The sequence below is a fragment of the Rhipicephalus microplus genome, chromosome X, assembly GCF_043290135.1.
Source record: "Rhipicephalus microplus isolate Deutch F79 chromosome X, USDA_Rmic, whole genome shotgun sequence".
NCBI lineage: Eukaryota > Metazoa > Arthropoda > Arachnida > Ixodida > Ixodidae > Rhipicephalus > Rhipicephalus microplus.
The window spans coordinates 145,714,321-145,733,940 of NC_134710.1; positions in this window are offsets into that span (position 1 = coordinate 145,714,321).

Here is a 19,620-nt window from a genome sequence, read left to right on the forward strand (position 1 = left end):
TGACTGACGTGCCTCCGCGAAGTTTCGTGAAACACAGAAAGTGAATTACTTAATTAATTTATTTATACATACGTCGCACAAATAGGATATATAGTGCGTGAAAATAAACGAATTTGATGCTACGTGAACCAAACGGCGTGTGTCAGTATTATTAGACTTTATTTTCATTTCTGAGTACCTGTTTAGTATTATTATATTTTTATTTTTTATTTTTTTGTTTACGTTTTTGTTTGTTCATCCTTTACAAGAATACCCATTCATTTATTTTCAGTATGACTGGTTGTACAGTTTTCTGCAAGAGAGGGCAGGTGGAGGGAGGGGGAGAGGGCACATTAGCTTTCCATCGGGGCCAATATTTTCCTAAAGCTGGAGCGGGTCATATGCTTCTTGTGTGTGTGTGGCCCGATGCCGCGGGCCAGCCGCCGAACCAAGTGAATTTTAAGTCGATCCATGTGTGGCATGCTAGTAAGCGGAAATACGTTTCACTTTTTCCCTTTTTCTTGGTCGCCTCCGCAGGCGGCGCGTCTTATCTATTCCTAGCAACAATGCAGGGATTACCCGCCCACTTCCCGTGGTTCTCCTCGCTCTTTTCTTCTTCATCTCCTTCTTCTTGTTGTCTGTTGCTGCCTCAATTGCCTTAGAAGTGTGGCAGCTTGGGCTAGTTGGTCTTGTCTCTGTGTCGTCGTTTTGTTCTCGCGCTATAACTATCCTCAATCGCCGGTTTGTCTCGTTTTTTTGTATTTTTTCTTTATTTTTTTTGTTTTGGGGGTCTTCAAACTGTGAGGGTGGCCCTCTGTGACGGGAACTTGTATCATTTCGCTTAGATCCTCCGAAGAAGGCTGGTCCACCAGCCGAAACTGTTAGGATTAAATAAATATTTTATTGTTTTGTTTCCTATACTGCACTATTCACGAAGTTTATAACTTTTATTACGGTAGCCGGAAGAAACTCTGATCATCTATTTAATGTATCATCATCATCATCAGCCTTACTACGTCCACTGCAGAACAAAGGCCTCTCCCATGTTCCGTTGTTCCCATATATATATATATATATATATATATATATATAAGGGAAACAAGTGTATACCTAAGGGCTCGTTTTAATGAGATCTAACAGACAATAATGCCAAGGAAGGTATAGGGGAAGTTATTAGGTCAATTCTAATGTAAATGAGAAGAAAGAAAAGTGGGTGAAAAGATAACTTGCCATGGGCAGGATCCGAACCTGCGACCTTCGAATAACGCGTTCGATGCTCTACCACTGAGCTACCACGACAGCCATCCCCCCAGCCACTTTATTGGGTATCTATGTCAATTTAAACGTGGGAATGTCAGTCAGCGCCACTAGTAGCCATGGCGGCGAGTGTGGTACACTCTTTATGAGCCTGTTTGGCGTCACGTAGCACGTGAACTTATTACTAATTGGCAGCTGACCATTAGTCCACCGTATATATATATATATATATATATATATATATATATATATATATATATATATATATATATATATATATATATATATATATATATATATATATATATATACATGAGTGTGTGTGCGTGTGAGAATCCACAAGTACACACATATAAGTCACCCGTCACCGCCCCGTTAACAATATCTATGCATTGCCCTTAAGACAGCTGCTATTTTTAGGCGGTACATTTTTCGTCCGACTACGTTAGACTTGAACTAGTTTTAGGATGTGATACTGTCGAAAAGGTAAAATTTACAGTGCGCATTCGTACAGAGACACGTTATATTCAGCTTCGCCAACAGTAAACCTTGGGTGCTAAGCTAGCACCCAGAATTTTTTTTTTGAGGGGGAGGTGCAGCAGAACCACTAACTTTTGCAATTGGTGGTCGCTGTGAATGCATGTAACTATTATAGTATACTCATAATGAAATAAATGGAAGTGCAAACCAACGGGACACAAGAGAGGAGACAAACAAGCGCAGACTGAAACTCAGTTTATTCAGAGAAGTTATATACCAGAAAGATGAGAAAGGGAAACAACTGGGGAGAAGGTTCCACCTTGATCAGGTGTCGTCCAGAAACGATATTTCACAATCTAACAGTGATATAGATGGTGAACTAACACAACCATCAATATTCTCCCCAGTTGTTTTTCTTTCTCATCTTTCTGGTATATAACTTCTTCTCTGAATAAACTGAGTTTCAGTCTGCGCTTGTTTGTCTCCTCTCTTGTGCCCCGTTGGTTTGCGCTTCCATTTATTCCATTATGAATTTGTAACAACTAGCCCTCCTGTCAACCCTACTATTATAGTATACCCTAAAAACTTAAATTACGAAAAAATTTTATGGTGTGGGACTTCAAGTTCTCTCCTCTCCCCTCTCCACTAACTGCCTCCTGGTTCTGCATGCGTTTGAAACGCTATTTTTTTAAAATCTCACAGCTTTCTGAGCGCAGCTAACTTCCAATATATCGGCTCAATCATTCTGTGTATCGTAGACGCCTAACCAACGAAGAAAGAGTTAAGACCGAAGAAATAATTATAAGACACCCTCTTCATGAATTATTATACTTCAAGGACTATGACATATGTGCTGGACATGAATGATGGACAGGTACGAAGGAATCTGAATTAAGAAAGCGCGACGGAGGAGTCGAAACGCATAGCAATTCCTGCACCCGGCTCTTTCAGTAGTATTCGACGGCAGCGCCGCCGCTATGGGCAACGCGGAAGGGATGAGGCGGCGAGGTGCGGTCTCGCCACTCAACACATCTAGTACACTCTAGCCTAGGCGTCGAACACTTATTTATGTACAACTATCAATCGTATGATCGTATGCAGCTGCATGAGGAATGAGTAGAGCCATACAGGCTCTTTCAATTCGATTCGTGTTTCTCAAGCAGGAACAACTCATTTCTGCATTTTGCAATCACGATCAGGATCTCATTCGAAATTACATCGTGTAACACTTGCATGGCTTAACCGAGACAGAAAATTGGCCTCGTTGACCAATAATATGGCTGCAATGTCACTCATTGATTAATCGATACATTCGATGAGCAGGCGGCAAAACAGTCAAAAGCAAGTTGCCAAAGCATGATCAAGCACAGTGAAAAACATACTTTCATGCTCAGTAAAATTTGTACAACGAACGCTGCCACCTCACACGCGAAAAAAATCAAATATTAGCATTTACGAAAATAACGCTGAAGCACGTAGTGACAGTGCACATATAGTCTCTAGTGCAAGGGACCCTAGTACAAGTTCAAGCGCTGCAAACACTGTCCGCTATCGCCAAGCACATGGGCAACGATAAACTCAATCGCAGTGCCCTCGTCCACTACAAGGACACCACAATCAGTGCACGTCCAGCACAATACAAATGTGCCGTTGTAAGATAGGAAGGAGACAAAGCACCGATGCTCTTTGTCCCAGAGTCACAATTAACTCATCCACCCATCATCATCCTACGTCTGTCTCGGCACTGCCTCCCCCCCCCGGGTCGTGTGGGGGGGGGGGGCATTTTGTTTCGGGCAGACGACCGTGCCCTGGGGGGCCCACCATTCGGTGCCAGGCGCCAAACAGACGCGGCCTGCCTCCCGGCGCACAAGCCAGGGAGGCCCAACAAAGGGACTACCCTTCGGCGAAGCAACTTCGGTCGCGACGCACAATGTAAACGTACCCTGGCAAGCTGGGATATCGCAGTGCGTGGGGTGCGCTGCGGTCATGGCCCATCTCCTGACCGCTAGGGCCCAGCGAGACTCCACACAGGGGCTACCCTTCGGTACGGTGGCTCTTGACACCGCACGCAAAGCGGACGTACCCAAACACGTGGCAGCAGGACTGCCCTTGGTCACGGTAACTTCAGTCACCACAACCAAAATGCCCGTGCCCTCACACTGTCGCTTGACTGAGAGCCTGCGACGATACCCCCTCAAGACACCCGGGCTATCGCTTGGCGCGAGGCGCTTTGCGGTCACGGCCCGTCTCCTCACCACTTGGGCGCAGTGTGACACAATCCGTCCTGTGAGGTCTACGGGACTACTATTTGGTGCAGGGGTCAATGCCACTGCACGCAAACCAAACATACCCACGGAAACCGGCGCGGCTGAAAGCCGGCTTAGTCCTTCTCGAGGAAGGGAGCCACCCTCCGCCTCGACGAGTAGAGTCACCGAGCCTGCAGAAGGGGCCGACACGGGCCTTGCGGGTAAAGCCCGACAAAGCGACAGGATCACCTTAGCACATGCAAAGCTCGGGTGAAAAACCCTACAGACCAAAGACGGGGGCAACCGGCTCACTAGGCCTAGTCGTGGAACCTTAGAGAAAGTCATAATTAAAAATTGATAGTTATCTGCCCTCCTGAATCACTGAAAATCTCTGCCGGACGGTGCCACATCTCATAAAACTTCTTTGCACCTAGGCGCTGCCACTCTCGGTGGAGAACAAACCAGACCTCCTTCCGTACTTTTGCGAGTACTTCGTGAAGCCCGGGTCGCATGCCGTGAAAGACGGCACAGCACCGTGCCACCCACACTTGGTAGGAACACTCAACAAGCAGAAGCACGTATTGCTTAGCCGCTTGTCCCGACAAGGGATGAAGAAAACGAACGGTGTTGAAAGAAACACCTGGGTGGCCAAACAAGGTAGCTATCCTTCGATGGAGGGCAACTGGTAGTGCGCACTGAAAGAACACGTGAACCAGAACCTCCATAGTGCCACAAAACGGGCACGTTCTTTGTTGAGGAATTCTCGTGAAGGGCCTGAGCTTTAGAGGCAGGCACCCTCTGGCCAGGCGATACATAAATGTAGCGCGCTTGGCGTCCAGGAAACTGGCAGTAATTAACCGCCAGTTAGGACCATGGTGGGACAGGTCAAATGCTACACAGTTTGCGGGTAATTCCGGGATAAGTCTACCAACTAGCTCGTGGAGTTCTATCGAAACTAAATCTATCTCGGGGTCGACCTCTTGGAGACGGGCCAAAGTAGAAGGGGACCCTGCATAGAAGGCAGAAGGCGTTCCCGCTTGAGGCACCGAATTCGAAAATGCCCCAGGCGAGAACAGCCTTATCCGCGTGCTCAGAAAGTACGACGCAAAGCTCCTAGTAAGGAGCATATCTGAATCAAGAGCTACCCGTGCCCATTTAACGTGTAATGCCATGGTCACAACGCTAAGGCCGGGTATACCTAGTCCTCCTTCGTCCCTACGCAACTTCAACACGGGGCGTGACACAAAAGGAAAGGCACGACTCCAAAGGAACTCGAGAAGTTTCTTTTCCAAGAGAACTTTGGTGTGGGGCTTAACTGGCATAACCGAACCTGTGTACGTAAGGAAACTAAACAAAAGTGATCGAATTATCGTGGCCCTATCTGTAAGCGGACAAGACAAGGCACCGAGTTTCCCTATCCTGTCGGTCAGCTTTTGCCTTGCTAACCGCCAGTTTTCGGTAGTCAGGCCATCTGGCTCGAAATGAAAACCTAATATACGTAGGCGCTCCTTTATGGGGAGGCCATGCACAGGACGTGGACTGGAGGGAGCGCAGTTCAGATACATGACTGCGCTTTTCAACTTGTATATCCTGGCACCGCTCGCCAAGCAGTACCCCTCCATAACGTCCAAGACGGTGCAAACAATTGCCTCGTCCGGGACGACAATAGAGAGGTCATTTGCATAGGCGAACATTGCCATCGGGGGGGGGGGGGGTCCTGGCGGAAGGGGAAATCTACCTATGCTGGTGTCTTTAGAAAGCCTCTGCAAGAGCGGCTCGAATGCGAGCATGTAGAGAGCGGGAGGCAGTTGGTCGCCCTGTCTGACTCCATGGCACACACCGAAAGACCCCGAGATGCGATCTTGTATGACAACAGCAGAACTAGGACGAAAGTAGAGAGCCTTGACCATGCTAATGAACTCGGAACTGAAGTCCACCTGCTTTAAAACTTTTAAGATGTACTTATGACTGATAATATCAAAAGCCTTAGGTTGCGTGAATTCGACCAATCTATAAAGTCCCTGATAGCAAACCATGAAGTTTGCACGATCTACCTTGGACACAACACGCCTGGTACGGACCCAAAACAGTACTAAGCACTGGAGTGAGCCGAACGGACAGGCACTTAGCTGTGAGCTTGTAGTCACAGTTTAGAAGGGTCATGGGCCGCCAGGCTCTCAGGTCGGTGCGTCTCTTCTCATCCTTGCACAGGAGAGTGATCCGCCCCTCCCTTTGAGTTGCTAACAGGGTCCCCTCACGGAGAAGCCTGTTTGCCAATGAGGTGAAAGGCCTCCCTCCCCCCCCCCCCAAACCTTCCAAAACTTGACATAAAACTCGACTGTCAAACATCTGAACCTGGGCTACGATTACGGTTCATGGATTTAAGGGCTGCAAACACCTCCTCTTTGACGAGAGGAGCGTGACAAATATCAAAGTCCTCGTAAGTCTTGGTGAAAGGAAACGAGTACGGAGTGGAAGGTGGTTCGGCGTAAAGGTTCTTGTGGAACTGCCTTGCCACCTCTAATACTTCGTCCTGCCTTTCCACTAAACTGCCTGTGTTTGGATTGACAAAAGAGGTTATCGCTGAGCTCTTCCTAGATAAGTGTCTGCGAAGGACATTTCTGCTGCACCAAGCCTCAATTTCCCACTGCTCTGCGCGTGCTGTGGCCCGCAAGCGGTCCCAGCGTCGCTGGAGCAGGACTCTATATTCTTTGCGCAGTGAAGTAAGAGCCGCGGTTACCCCTGGTCCGACTTTGAGAGCAGGAGAATCGCGTCAGAGACCGCTTTGATCTCGGCGCGCTCCTCTGGCGCCCGCCTCTTGCCCCAATCCCGAAAGCGCTCCGCGACTCCGGCCTTCACCGTGTCCCATTCGCTACCGCCTAAGTTCTGGTCGCCAAGGAGTGAACCGATGAGAAACCTTGCAACATCTTTGTTGGCGTCCTTATCTTTAAGGAGCCGTGGATTTAAACGCCACGGTCTCTTGCCCCATGGCACTAAACTAGAGTCGGCAAATCTCAATGCAAGGAGGCTATAGTCACTCACTACGGAAGAACACAGCCAGCTAGAGTGCATGCTAGGAGCAAGCGAGGGCGAGACATAAAAACGATCGATCTTCGACCGGCTCCCCCTCCCCGTCCAAGTCATTCCTGATTGAAGAGGGCGAAGGGACCGCCAAGCATCGACAAGTCCCAGCTCGTTAACAAGCTACCGCAACTCTAGGTCGCCGTTTCGATCTCTAAACTTTGGAGTTCCTCTGAGGGAAACACGATCTGCTTGTTCTAAAACACAGTTGAAATCGCCTACTAAAATGACACGGGAAGAGCCAACTAGATAAGAATCTAAGGAGTTAAAGAAATTTTTCTGCTGTCCGTACTGCGCTGGAGCATAAACATTCACAAATCTAACACCAGAGTCGAGATCCACCGGCAGAACACGGACATCCGAATCACTGGCGTAGCGTAGCACAGAACCGGTGAATCGTGGCATTAAAATGACAGCAACACCCCGGCAACGTGCGTCGCCATAATTACAGTAGCATTTGGTGCCAAACGATCTGTCGAAGTTCTTAATCTGTCCCAATCTAGACACAAAGGTTCATCCCATAGAGTTTCCTACAATACTTATTAGAGGGAACTCTGGCACTTGTGTCTAACCAGCGCTTCCTCTTGGAAGATGCCTGCCGCATGAGAAAAAAAAACAGCTGCCACACCCTTTCTCTCCTTCATTTTGAAAATGTTCTTGGTCGCTAGCGTCACCTGTGGCGGACGGTGCAACAACGCAACACTTTGCATAGCCTTCGAAACAGTGGTGCACAGTTGCAGGTCTCGAACAACTCTCGACTGACGCGCTCCTATGGGCCGCAGATGAAAAACGCTTAGCTGGTACCAACATTTCTAGAACTAGGTAAGTTGCAAAACTGAGTGATGTAGCGCGGCGCCGCCGCTGCCAGCGACAAATGTGGCACTGCTGTCGCATCCAGATCCACTCACTGCATGCTCGCTCGTGTCACTCCCATTAGCTCTATCGCCTGTGCATGTTGCAGTGCGTCGATATCTGTGGAGTCTTCTTTCTGCGTGAACAGTTTTGTGCTTCAGCGTTCCCTGTTTTGCTTTGTATGTGTTGCGTGTTTTCATCATGCCCAGATGTTGCGTTCCCGGCTGTAGAGTGGCTACAGGAAATGAGAGACACCACGACATTTCTTTAGTGCCCGCTATACCTGAACAGCGAGAGGTATGAGACCACGCTATTCCTCGTGCGGATAAGAAACTTCCCAGTACCTCACATGTGTGTGATATGCATTTTCATGAGGACATCCTGAAGACTTTCACTGACGTCATCAATGGTAAGAAGGTACAAATCGCCGAAGGAAAGTGGGACCTCGTCGAAGGATTCGTTCCACGGATATTCTCGAATTCGCCCGCTTACCTTACCCGTTTATCTTTGTCGCGGGGCCCGCGACAAAGAAGCGAAAACTGCCCGATAGGAGTGGGGTACGTTCCAGAATATCATCGGCGAAAAAGAATAGACTATCTCCGAGCACTGAGCTCGAAGATAGTGAAATAAGTCCCGACATGCTGTCAACGAGTGGCGTCATTGCGCTTCAAGACATAGAAAACGTTTGTTTGCCTGCTGCATGCTGGCGGAAAGTTGTTGAGAATGGCGAGACTTGCAAGACGTCTTGTGGTGTTTCTAGTGCTCAAAGCAAAAAAAAAAAGCGCCATTAGTGGAGAAATGCATTGTCGCCGCAGAAGACATGACAGTCACCATTAGCAGCCATGACTATCGCTTAGCCAAGTCGCCCGGCAATGCAGATACCATCACCGAATCGGCCGAACTTCTGGAGGACATAGAAAAACTGAAAGTGTGTTCATGTTGTCCCAGTGCGTCAATGGGCAGACTCGTGAGTAATTACTACGAAGTGCTCACCGATACCCAAAAGTGCGGCCTCTGCTCGAAGCTTTGGCTGCAGCGGTGTTAACAGGTTTCATTAGAGGAACTCAGAAAGAAGCAGATGCTCAAGAAACATGCTCAAGAAAATGGCCGCACGCGTAGTTTTGCGACGGTCTGAGCTGATAAAGAATGTGACTGACATGAAAAAAAAACCCTGACTACAGAACCAGACAAAAGCCGCGAGATTGCGCCACATAGTTGTAATTTATTTTTAAGCACGAAAAAAAACAGCCACAAGAGAGGATGCAAGACATCGTAAGTGGGTTTATCGTGTCTAAACATCTATTGCGAACACCAACTTGCTACTAACCGACAGACTTGTATGTTATGCTATATATATATCAAGCATTGTTCATTGTGGGCAGTTTAGAAAGCCATAACTATACTGTATTTGCCTTACACCGCTAACTATTATGCAGTATTAAATTTCTGCGGCAGCACAACAAGAACTCCCGATAACCTACAGTTGGCAAAGCTCTTTCAGGACGGCCGCCACGGCGTCTTGTCACGACGACTACACACGTTTTCGTCTGCTAGCGAAAGCTTGTTGCGCCGCCAGCGCCACCAAACCGGAAGCTGTCCCGGCGACGTGTGACGAGTAGTCTGACGCGGAGAGTTTTGCAACTTACCTAGTCTAGAAACGTTGGCTGGTAGTACCATAGAGTTTCTCACAATACTTACTAGAGAGAAATCTGGCGCTAGTGTCTAAGGAAGCTGCAACACACGGCGCTTCAGCAGGGGCGGCGCCAGGGGGGGGGGGGGGGGCAAGGGTGGGCTGTAGCCCCCCCAAAATTCTCGCCTGCCCCCCCTATGCCCACCCAAGTGCCCGGAAGCATATATTGAAAACCTAGTAGGAGCAGAGCTAGCTTGCCCCCCCGGAGGAACTCACTTTTCGTGGTTGCCCCCCCAGTAAAAACATCCTGGCGCCGCCCCTGCGCTTCAGCGAGCATGGGAATGATGGGTAGTATACACATTTGTCTAATTTTCGTACTTCAGGCCTGCTTCTGGCTTCGTGTGTATTCGTGTGGCTTGAAGTTGTTTTTTCATGAAAACATAAATTAGCAAATGTTCACCGTTTGCGCCTCAAAATCTTATTTTTTTAGGCTTACCATTTTGAATCGAGTCATCAAGTTCAAAAGGGTTCATTTTTTCTTTCAAAACAAAACCGTAACCAACGATAAACGAAGCCGCAAGTACGATTCGCCACCCGCAAGTACGAAGACTAGGCAAATGTGTGTACTACCCATAGAGGTGTGCGCCGAGACGATTTCGACCGGCGGTGGCGTGGGGGTCGTTCAGAGTCGGCGGCGGCGGCATTGTCGGCGCACGCCGGTTTTTTGATCGGCGGCGGCGGCGTCGGCGGCGCAGAAAACGAAACTGAAAATTCAAAAGGCTCTTCTGCCACAGGTTACTGAATTAGTTGAAATTCAGGAATTTTAATCCAAATAGCATATGACACTACAAAGATGTGTCGACATCCCGATGAATGCAAAGCGTTTTGTAAAATAGTTTTTATTTCGCTTTCATGAAAAAATAACGCGTATTTCAATCTATGTCCATGTTCTACGGTAAATGTGCAGCACTTTGCTTTTTTTTAAAATTAAGATGCATCAGTTTGTTGTTGTTGTTGGCAACGTCATACTTCATGAAACCTTCTTTCATTGAACAATGAGCAAGCAGTGACGCACGTCACTCATTTCGCTTTTCCGGATCTGATCTTACTTTTACATTGTACGCTGCACAAAAGAAGAAGCACCCCTGCTTCGAGTTTTCTTATTACAATTGCATGAAACCGCTTTTTTGTGTATCTGTCATGCTTTTAATGTAACTTTCCTTCAAACGAATCAAAATACCTACTTTTCACAATGTGAGAATCTTTTATGCAGCGGTATAGGATGCGGAAGGAAACAAATCTGCGCATTTATTCAACTAGTTCTCAGCGCGGTGTTCAACGAATGATGTGTAGACATGGGCGTGGGCGAGGCTGGTGGTGCAAAAAGGACACTTGAACCCTTCAAGCTCCACCAGCACTTGCTACCCACTCTAGCGACACCAACACGACCTACTCCCTCAGTCGTGATGCAAGTTGAACGAAGGGTTTGCATCCCCCCATGACAAAAACCTGTCGATGGTCATATGTGCAGATGAGAGCAAATGCAATATTTGCTCAGATACACAGCCCATACTGGTCACGAGCTGGGCGTCCGTTGACCACGCCTGCAGAGAACGTTGACTCCCCGACCCCTTGGTGTTTGGTCAGGGGAGGGGAACACCCCTTGCAAGTGGGCCCCATTAAAATTTCTCTTAAGAACGTCACGAATAAGAATGCTTGATAAGTATGTATAAAACATTCAACTTTTCAATGTTTTTTTTTGTAGCGTGTTCACGTGCTCAATACCCATCAGATGTGTGAGAAATCGAAATAGCAACTGCCACTCTCGACTCGCTCCGGAAAAGACTCAATAGCAGAATTCAATTACGAGTGCTGGGAACCTTTGTTCTTTTGTATATTTGATTTCTAGGCATGATTTGAATTCTTATATAAACAAAAATGAAACCTGCAACATATTAAAAAAAAAGGCTGCTATTGCAAGATGTGTGTTACAAGACGTGATTTTTCTAGACTTACGTCTCTGCAAGGCACATCTGGTGTCACAAACTTGTAAGTGTCCCCCCTTTTCCCCACGACATCTCCCGACATCTCCCGCAGGCCTCCGTGATTGCCTACTGGCGCGCGGCGGGCCATTCTGGTGGCTAGGTCCAACAGTGGCGATTTCGACTTGCTTTATTGGAGGTGCTGAAGGATCAAGAAAAGGCCGATATTTGTAAATTTCTTGAGAGTTCAGTGATAGTTTCTTCATGAAGACCGTAGATTATTGGACCTCACTTTGTGTATAATGCTCCAATAAAAAAAAATGGTTTCATCCTGTGTCACTGCAGAGTCAGAAGCCATCACATGTGCAGGCATCATTAAGCTTCTATATGACATTGCTAAGGTTCAGTACATTCGTACAAATAATTCTCGTTAATTAAACATTTTGAGTATAATCCTTGCTTGGGTTAGTATGTGTGAAACATAAATTTGAGATTTAAAATTACCATTGTGGGTTTCTGCAGCAAAGACACATTGATTAAAACTGATGACTCCGGAGCTACGGCAGAGGTAACATTCGTTCTGTTTTTTTCGGTTATGGTAAAGGTAATGCGTTACCTTTTTTTATGTATCTATATAACGTGGAGCCGTGAAACGTCCCCCTTTTTCTTATTTGAGTAACGAGTGAGGTATTTAGTTACTTTTTACTGTAACGGATACATAACTAAATAGACTTACAGGAGTGATGTCGGCCCACACCGTCAGTTGTTGCGGTCTATAGGCTGGCTGTAAACATTACATGGATATATTCCTTTCACCCAGCACGTGATAGGGAAGGGTCGCTCGACCATTGAGGATCTCGACCTTTGAGAAATACACAACAGCTTCTTAATGATATGCATATCATCCCACCGAAGCGTGCACTTCGTTTCGTTAATATTTACAGTCAACGTGAGTGCTGTCGTCACGCCGTATGTTTTAGGTAGAAATTTAGCCTACTCAAAATACCTAAAGACGTCGATCCACCTTGCAACGCGTGGCCACCCGCTGACGGTTCTGTATGAAAATGGCATCCACAGTGAAACATGTTGCATCTGCTGAAATTTTATCGCAACATTATTATACTGCCACGCTCGCTTGTATTTTTATGTCACTGTCTTGCGCAAAGGCACTACCATTGAGGTTCAGTAGCTAAGGTACTCGGCTGCTAACCCGCACGTCGCGGGATCAAGTCCCACCTGCAGCTGCTTTATTTTCGATAGAGGCGAAAATGCTTTAGGCCCATGTGCGGCGACTTGGGTGCATTTGAAAGAACCCCAGGTAGTCAAAATTTTTGGAGTCCTCCACTACGGCATCTCTCATAATCATGTGGCGGTTTTGAAACGTTAAACACCACATATTAATCAGTTGCTTTGCGCAAAGGACATTTGGCTGTCTGCGAAAACTCTAGATTATTTTAGAATCTTCTGATAAGCTTGAGACACCTACGATATGGATGCTACGTGTATAAATGGCGACGTACCTTTGCGCAGATCCTTTTACCGACGACCAATGCTCTAATTACCACTATCTGTGTAAAGCACGAATTTCTAGTACTTTGCACTTTCCTATGCACATGTTCACTCAATAAAAAGTGTCGTCTTGAGAAACCCACATACCATATTCTTTGCCGTCGCAAACTCGTGACAATGCCGTAAGTGAAATGAGAACGCTGAAATGATCGATACAAAAAGGAGCGTAAGTGCACGCCCAAGTTTGATTTGAGATGCGTATACCACAGGCTATTTTCTTCTATAGAACCAATATGATGCGGAATTGTTAAATTACTGTGAAGTTGAATGTCAAGAAAGGAAGAACACGAACTTGAAAAGAGACAGTGGAGACGAAAAGTGATAGGTATTCACGTAAAGTTTGATCGGTCATTCCACTATCCCAGGTGTATTCGAAAAATGTCGCGCTGATTTACTCTATTGAAAGCAGTCTATTGCGAAAATGTTTTGCAGAGAAAAATATTTTTATATGTGACCGAAATTCCGGCTATAGGATGGGCCCTATATCGAGTCCTAAGATAAAAGCACATTTACTGAGTGAGTCTATGTGGGCTCCATTTATTTTGCCGACCTATTGTTCAGAATATTTAAAACCTCCCACCTTGTCGTATTGACGTTCCGGCTTGTAAAGCCGAAAATTTTATTTATCAAATTATAAGACTGTTACTATCTCCCCACTCCCCGGAACTCGTTCTAGGGTTGGTTCATTGATAAAAACCAGTCATATATCTTTAAAAAATGCTTGGATATTAACTATTCATAACTCTCATTTAAGGATGTGGAAATGAAATGACCATCACTAAATGACTGGTGAGGTGAAATACTAACATTAAAAAGCATAGTAAACGTGACTAAAAAGCTAATTCTACAAAAACAATGTAACCTGAACTAATGAAGTCACCACACATCTAAAACCTCATGCAATGTATATTGCATACCTGCAAGGTGCAGTTATTCAAGCGCTTTTTGCACTGAAATTTGGTCACGAAGTTAATCCCGTTCACGGTTGTGCTATTTTTAATTTTAACGGTTGAATATCTAACGAAGCATTAGGAAATTCTTCGCATGAAACACGTATTTTTTGCGATGTAATTGAGCATTGTATACATTGTGCTGACACGAAGTTTAATGCAGGTGATGTGTTGATAGAGTACACCGTTCGGTGACTGTGGTAAAATAGAAACAACAATTTATGTTAATTCATGCTACAAAACTCACGTGACCTGCTCCCAGAGAACAGAAGAATGCATAACGAAGTGCGTTACTAATGAACGGAATAATTAAATAATTCTCAGTCTTTAATGTTGTTTCTGTAGTCCAATCTACAAACGTTCGTATTAAACGAGCATGACGGTACGAAGGCATGGAATTGGGTTCTGCAGCATGTTGTGACGCATGTGGCACTGCAGGTCACATTTATTACGTGACATCGGAATCCACACTGAGCTTGATCTATGATTATGTACCTAATCAACGGAGTATGAGTGCTAAGCTGCGGTTTCATTATTAATGTGGCTTCAAGGACGAGAAAGCAGCACGATTCGCGAGCAATCGAGCACCCATTCTGTCTTTCTATTGCGTTGAACTGCTTGTGCCATCAGATGCCACTTCAGTTTTTTCTTGAATAATTGTGGCGATTGGGAAAGTTGTGAGCGCCAAACAAGACGTTAACAAGAACGAGAGAGACAGGACAGATGCTTGTGAACGTCATGTGGAAGCATTAGTTTGCGCTCAAAATTTCCCGATAGCAATGCGCCATCTGGCTGAATTTCATGTTTTGTTAAAGTGTAGCAATGGCACAGACCATGGGCTTTTGTCATGTCATTTGCTACCAGTTCAACAGCGGCGGCGTATTTTAAGGTACCATGAAAATTGTCGCGGTCATATTTCAAGAAGAAAGGAGGCAGAAACGCGCCGTTCATGTCGTACGTGATCCTTTATCACTCGCGGAAATAAATTTATTGGTCGAAGAATTCTGTTACCTGGTCGAAGAATTCTGTTACCTCTTGGCAATCAGAGAGGCTTTTAATTCTCGAGTCTCTTTATGAGATATTGCTGCCATCTTTATCCAACAGGCTTGCAATTCTGTTGTACTGACACAACATAGCAATGACCGTGTTTTTGTAGATTTTTTTCGTTCCCATTTAGACACTTTTCCATTCATAGACATCTTTGAAGCGCGTAAGAACTTCCCGTCGCCCCTCACACGTCGTTGCATTCGTCCAGTCCACATTGCAAAAGGCTTGATGGCAAAGTTGTTTCCACGCTCAGGTTTCTCGTACCGAAGCTTTCGCGCTCTTTGTGGACTTCAAGGAATGCAGAAAGACTACAAAACAACGCAACGAGCTCTACACCGTGCCATCGGGACTGGTATGGGGCAAACTTGTTGCGAGTGGTCTCGCAGTGTTCTGCCATTGTGCTTCGTTCGCTGTTCCGTGAGCTCAAGTTTGGTCGACACGCGGCGTCGTTGCGGCGCCATTAGTGTCGTGTTTCCCGTGTATTTTCTTATACACAGTATTCTGCGAATAAATGCCTCTGTGTAGCCGCTGGTGCCGAGGTCGCGGATTACGTTTTTCTTTCTTTCCTTCCGCAGCTGTGGTGACAATTGGTGGTTAGATTATCGGTTATTTCTTTACTTATTTTAGTTTTCTCGTTTAGCTAGTTTTCTGTATTCTTGCTCAAGAAAGGTGATCTAGGACCTTTTTTTCTTGTGGGAATGGCTATAGGTATGTGCGTACGTGGTTGCAGCTCCACATTTCCAAGTTGTAGGACTCGGACTGCCCTGCCGACGGCCCCTATTCTCTTTCTGCTCTAGCAGCCATGACCGTCACGTTCTTCCAAACCTTCTCCTCCTACCTACTTCTAAACTATTTTCTCCACTCTCCCCTTTCCCTTCAAGGGACTGAGCCGCGGTCTCGCAAGGAAAGATAGTGTCTTTTTCTTTTTCTTCAACCACACATTCATCCATTCTAGGGAAGCTTGCATGCAGTAACTGGTTTGGAAAGCAGGTAAGGTTCGCGGAAAGTCACCTCACCTACCCTGATTTGTTCAGGGTCAACGCTCTCGAGGGGCGCCAAAAGAGGCGACAACACGAAAGTCATACTTCGAATTCTTTAGGGCTGTTGGCTCCCCTCGTCAAAAACTCTTTGGACACGCCTGGCTGACTGACGGCCTAGGAAGAGCTGTCGGAAATCGAGGCAGCTTGATTTGTTCGACGTGCCACGAGACGCGCTGATAATTAGCCGAGAGGTTGGGATCCGTCGTCAGGTATGTTTCCCACACTCTGTGGCGCTTTCAAGTCTTCCACTCCCCCAGGCCCTAGCCTGCCTAGCGCTGCAGGCCCTATTCTGCACGTGCGATGCAACGTTATTGCGCTGTGCTGTGTTGTGCGTATTATTGCATTATGACCTACGTTGTGTTTCTCTCTCGCCGTGTGACGAACTGAACATGCATCCTTTCTATTTCCTGGGTAGAAAAGAAGGCAGTGTTTGACTTTCTCTCTCTTTCTCCTTCTCGTTTTTTTATCTTTATTCGCTGCGCCGTGCTCTCTGCTGGGCTGCAGAAATTAGGCGCCTTCTTCTAACCACTACCCCCACCCTTTGGGGGACGGAGATGAAGACGACAATTTCTTTGGGCTGCCCTGGACTGAATGGACATGCAGTCTGTCCATTTACAGTGATCTGCAAGGAGGCTTTCCTGTAAGGTTTATTTTCTAGCCAAAAACTATTGTTCACAGACTGCTTTTCTCCCTCATTAATTGTGTCTTTACTTCTTCGAATTCCAGCGAATGCACGCGAGCACGCGAGTACAACAAAATGTCACCTCTCCGAATTCCAGCAAAGGCATGCGAGCACAACAAGATCTCAAAAAAGTGAATGGCAAAAACAAAATGAGCGAGAAAAGCAGTCTGTGAACGAGAGTTTATGGTTGGAAAACTAACCTTACAGAAAAGCTGCCTTGCAGATTATTGCAAACTGTCTATTGTTTTCTCCTGCAGAGAATTTTAGGAAGACCGCGGCTTAAAACGCGAGCACCGAGACGCTGTGAACCAGCTCTCAGAAGCTCTCATCAAGCTTCCATGATGCTACCTTTAGTGTGTAAATAGTGAACATAAACGTTGCTCTTATCAGCCCCGGCTACACTGCTTGACTTCTACCTGAGACTTGGCTAGCTCCTTCGAACACATCACGAGCAAGCAAAAGGGCACGGAGTTGTAAAGATGAAAATGTGCAACATCACATCGCTTTTATTACGTGACATATTCGTTCTCCGCCGCATTCGCCCGATCGGGTCCACATATAACTTTCCAGTTTTATAGCGACGACACACCGTTGATTGCGGTCACGTCATTGAATGTCATTTAAACAGCGGTTGCATTATTTATTTGCAAATTACTTCTTCATGAAGTATGGTGAAGTAATTTATTATTTGGCCTCCTGAGGAGCTTTTTAACTTGACTTATTTTTTTATCAAGACTCGAATATAATGTTAAGTTTTATTTGGTTGACTCTGAGCATTACCTTCGCAACAGAAGTAGATCTGTCAGCGACAATCATTCTTAACCTCTCCCAGTGCCAGTAGGTCCGTTACGTGATGAAAACCAGTTTGCTGAACTATGTCATATATGACATGTCGCTCAAATGTAGGTCTCTGCATTTTTGATGAATCCAGCCGCCTTTTGTAAATTGTCTACTGGCAAGTTTTTTTTTAAGTTTTGTTTTGTTATTTTTAAAACTGGTGGTCTCAGACAAGCTTATTACGCCTCTTCTCACCACTGGATAGCCGTTGTTACGCGCGGCGCCTGGGCCGACGGGGAAGGGCCGTGTTCTTTGTTCATCAAACAAGTCACCGAAGGGCTGCCAGCCTGCTGTCCGCCGTGTACTGTCCATCTTAGCCGGGAAGTGAGGTGGCATTCCGACACCATAAGACGTTCGACCAGACGACCACAATAGTTTCTTGGTGTCACAGGTGCAGTGTGGTGGCCACGCCCCAATCAAAGACCTTGACTTTAGCGAGTGTGAGCGGCACCGTCAGAAATGGTGTGTGTGTCTCGTGATTCAACAGCGCATTCTGGACCCATTCCCTGATTAAGTCAAAACGTACACTTTATAGTGAGCCACCCAGCTCATTCGCAAGAGACCTCTCACCCTGTCTGTACAGAATGTAATAAATCCTCTGTTAAGTTTGCCATCATACTCCTGAGTGCACATGCGTTTTCTTTTCTGTCTCTCTACACGCCCTTTCTTGCCCCTATTTCTTAACCTCCAGTGCTAGGCAGCAAACCGGATGCGAAGATAGGGTTAATCCCCCAGCCTTCCTTTCTCTCTCTTGCCAGTTTACTACCTTGGCATCTTCATCCCGGGTATACAATGTCTTAAAAGGCCGGTACAAACAGATAAGTTAAAGAATAAAACAGATGGTGAATATTTTCTGCAGCATGTTCAGACGCTGCATATAAGTGGTCATCCTCGAAAATTATCAACTTTAACACCGCGGACAGGTGCTGATATACCCTGAGTAGGCTCGAGCATGTATTATGCCTCGACGCTTTTAATCTTCATTAAACTTCTCCCTTTCGATTTCATCTTTCGGGGTTTTGTGTAGTTCTTCATCTAACGCCTAACCTCCCTGTCCTTCCTCATTTATTCCTCCTCCTTCCTTCATCTAACGCGCTGAATTCGTGCTGCACTGCTACCACTTCATTTCTTCTTTATATACGCCCTGTTTCGGGCACAATCATAGGCTGCCATCTTGGAATGATAATGATGCAGTTTTCCATCCGTATGAATATTCGAATTGTGCTATGGCGAACTCGCACGCATCAAAACGCTGGGCCATTACATTCAACGTCGTATCACCATAATCATAGCTAATTACGACACAAAAAACAGCAAAAAATGCTTTAAGCCTAATATGGCAGTGTCTATGCTTTACTGTAACTGTTACATTTATTTTTTGTCAATTTGTCCAATATGTCATTTCATGCAGCGGCCGCCGAACTCGTTCCGCTGTTCATAGTGGTACTCTCGGTCTCTGAAGCTGGATGAAGATAACTAAGAAGCCTGGTTTTTACTGGCTACATAAAATGTGAAACGAAGCTATAAATCAAGATGAAAAAGAAGACAAATCTGTGAAAAGTTAGTACTGGCGCATAAATGGCGCGCCGATTGCGCCGATGAAAAACGTCGGCGGCGGAGGCGGCGGCGCGCCGATCAGTTCGCGTCGGTGGCGCGGTGAAAACTGTCGGCGGCGGCACGCCGACCAGCCGGCGCACACCTCTAACCACCCATCATTCTCATGGTCTCTGAACAATCGCAGCGCCAAAGTGCCCTCTACTTAGTTTTGAGAAACTCTTTGGTTCATCCCACACACGCCACACCAACGTTTCTAGACCTAGAAACGTGCTACAGTGTACTAGAAGGGGCAGTGGAGTTAACGAGGCGGCTGCGCCGCATCTCGGCTGATTCTCCGGCGGTTGACAGTAGCCGCGGCACTGTTGTCTCAAGGTACTGAAGATCTCAGGAGCGTCTGCATTGAGAGCATGTGCGCCGTAGCCCGCGAAAGC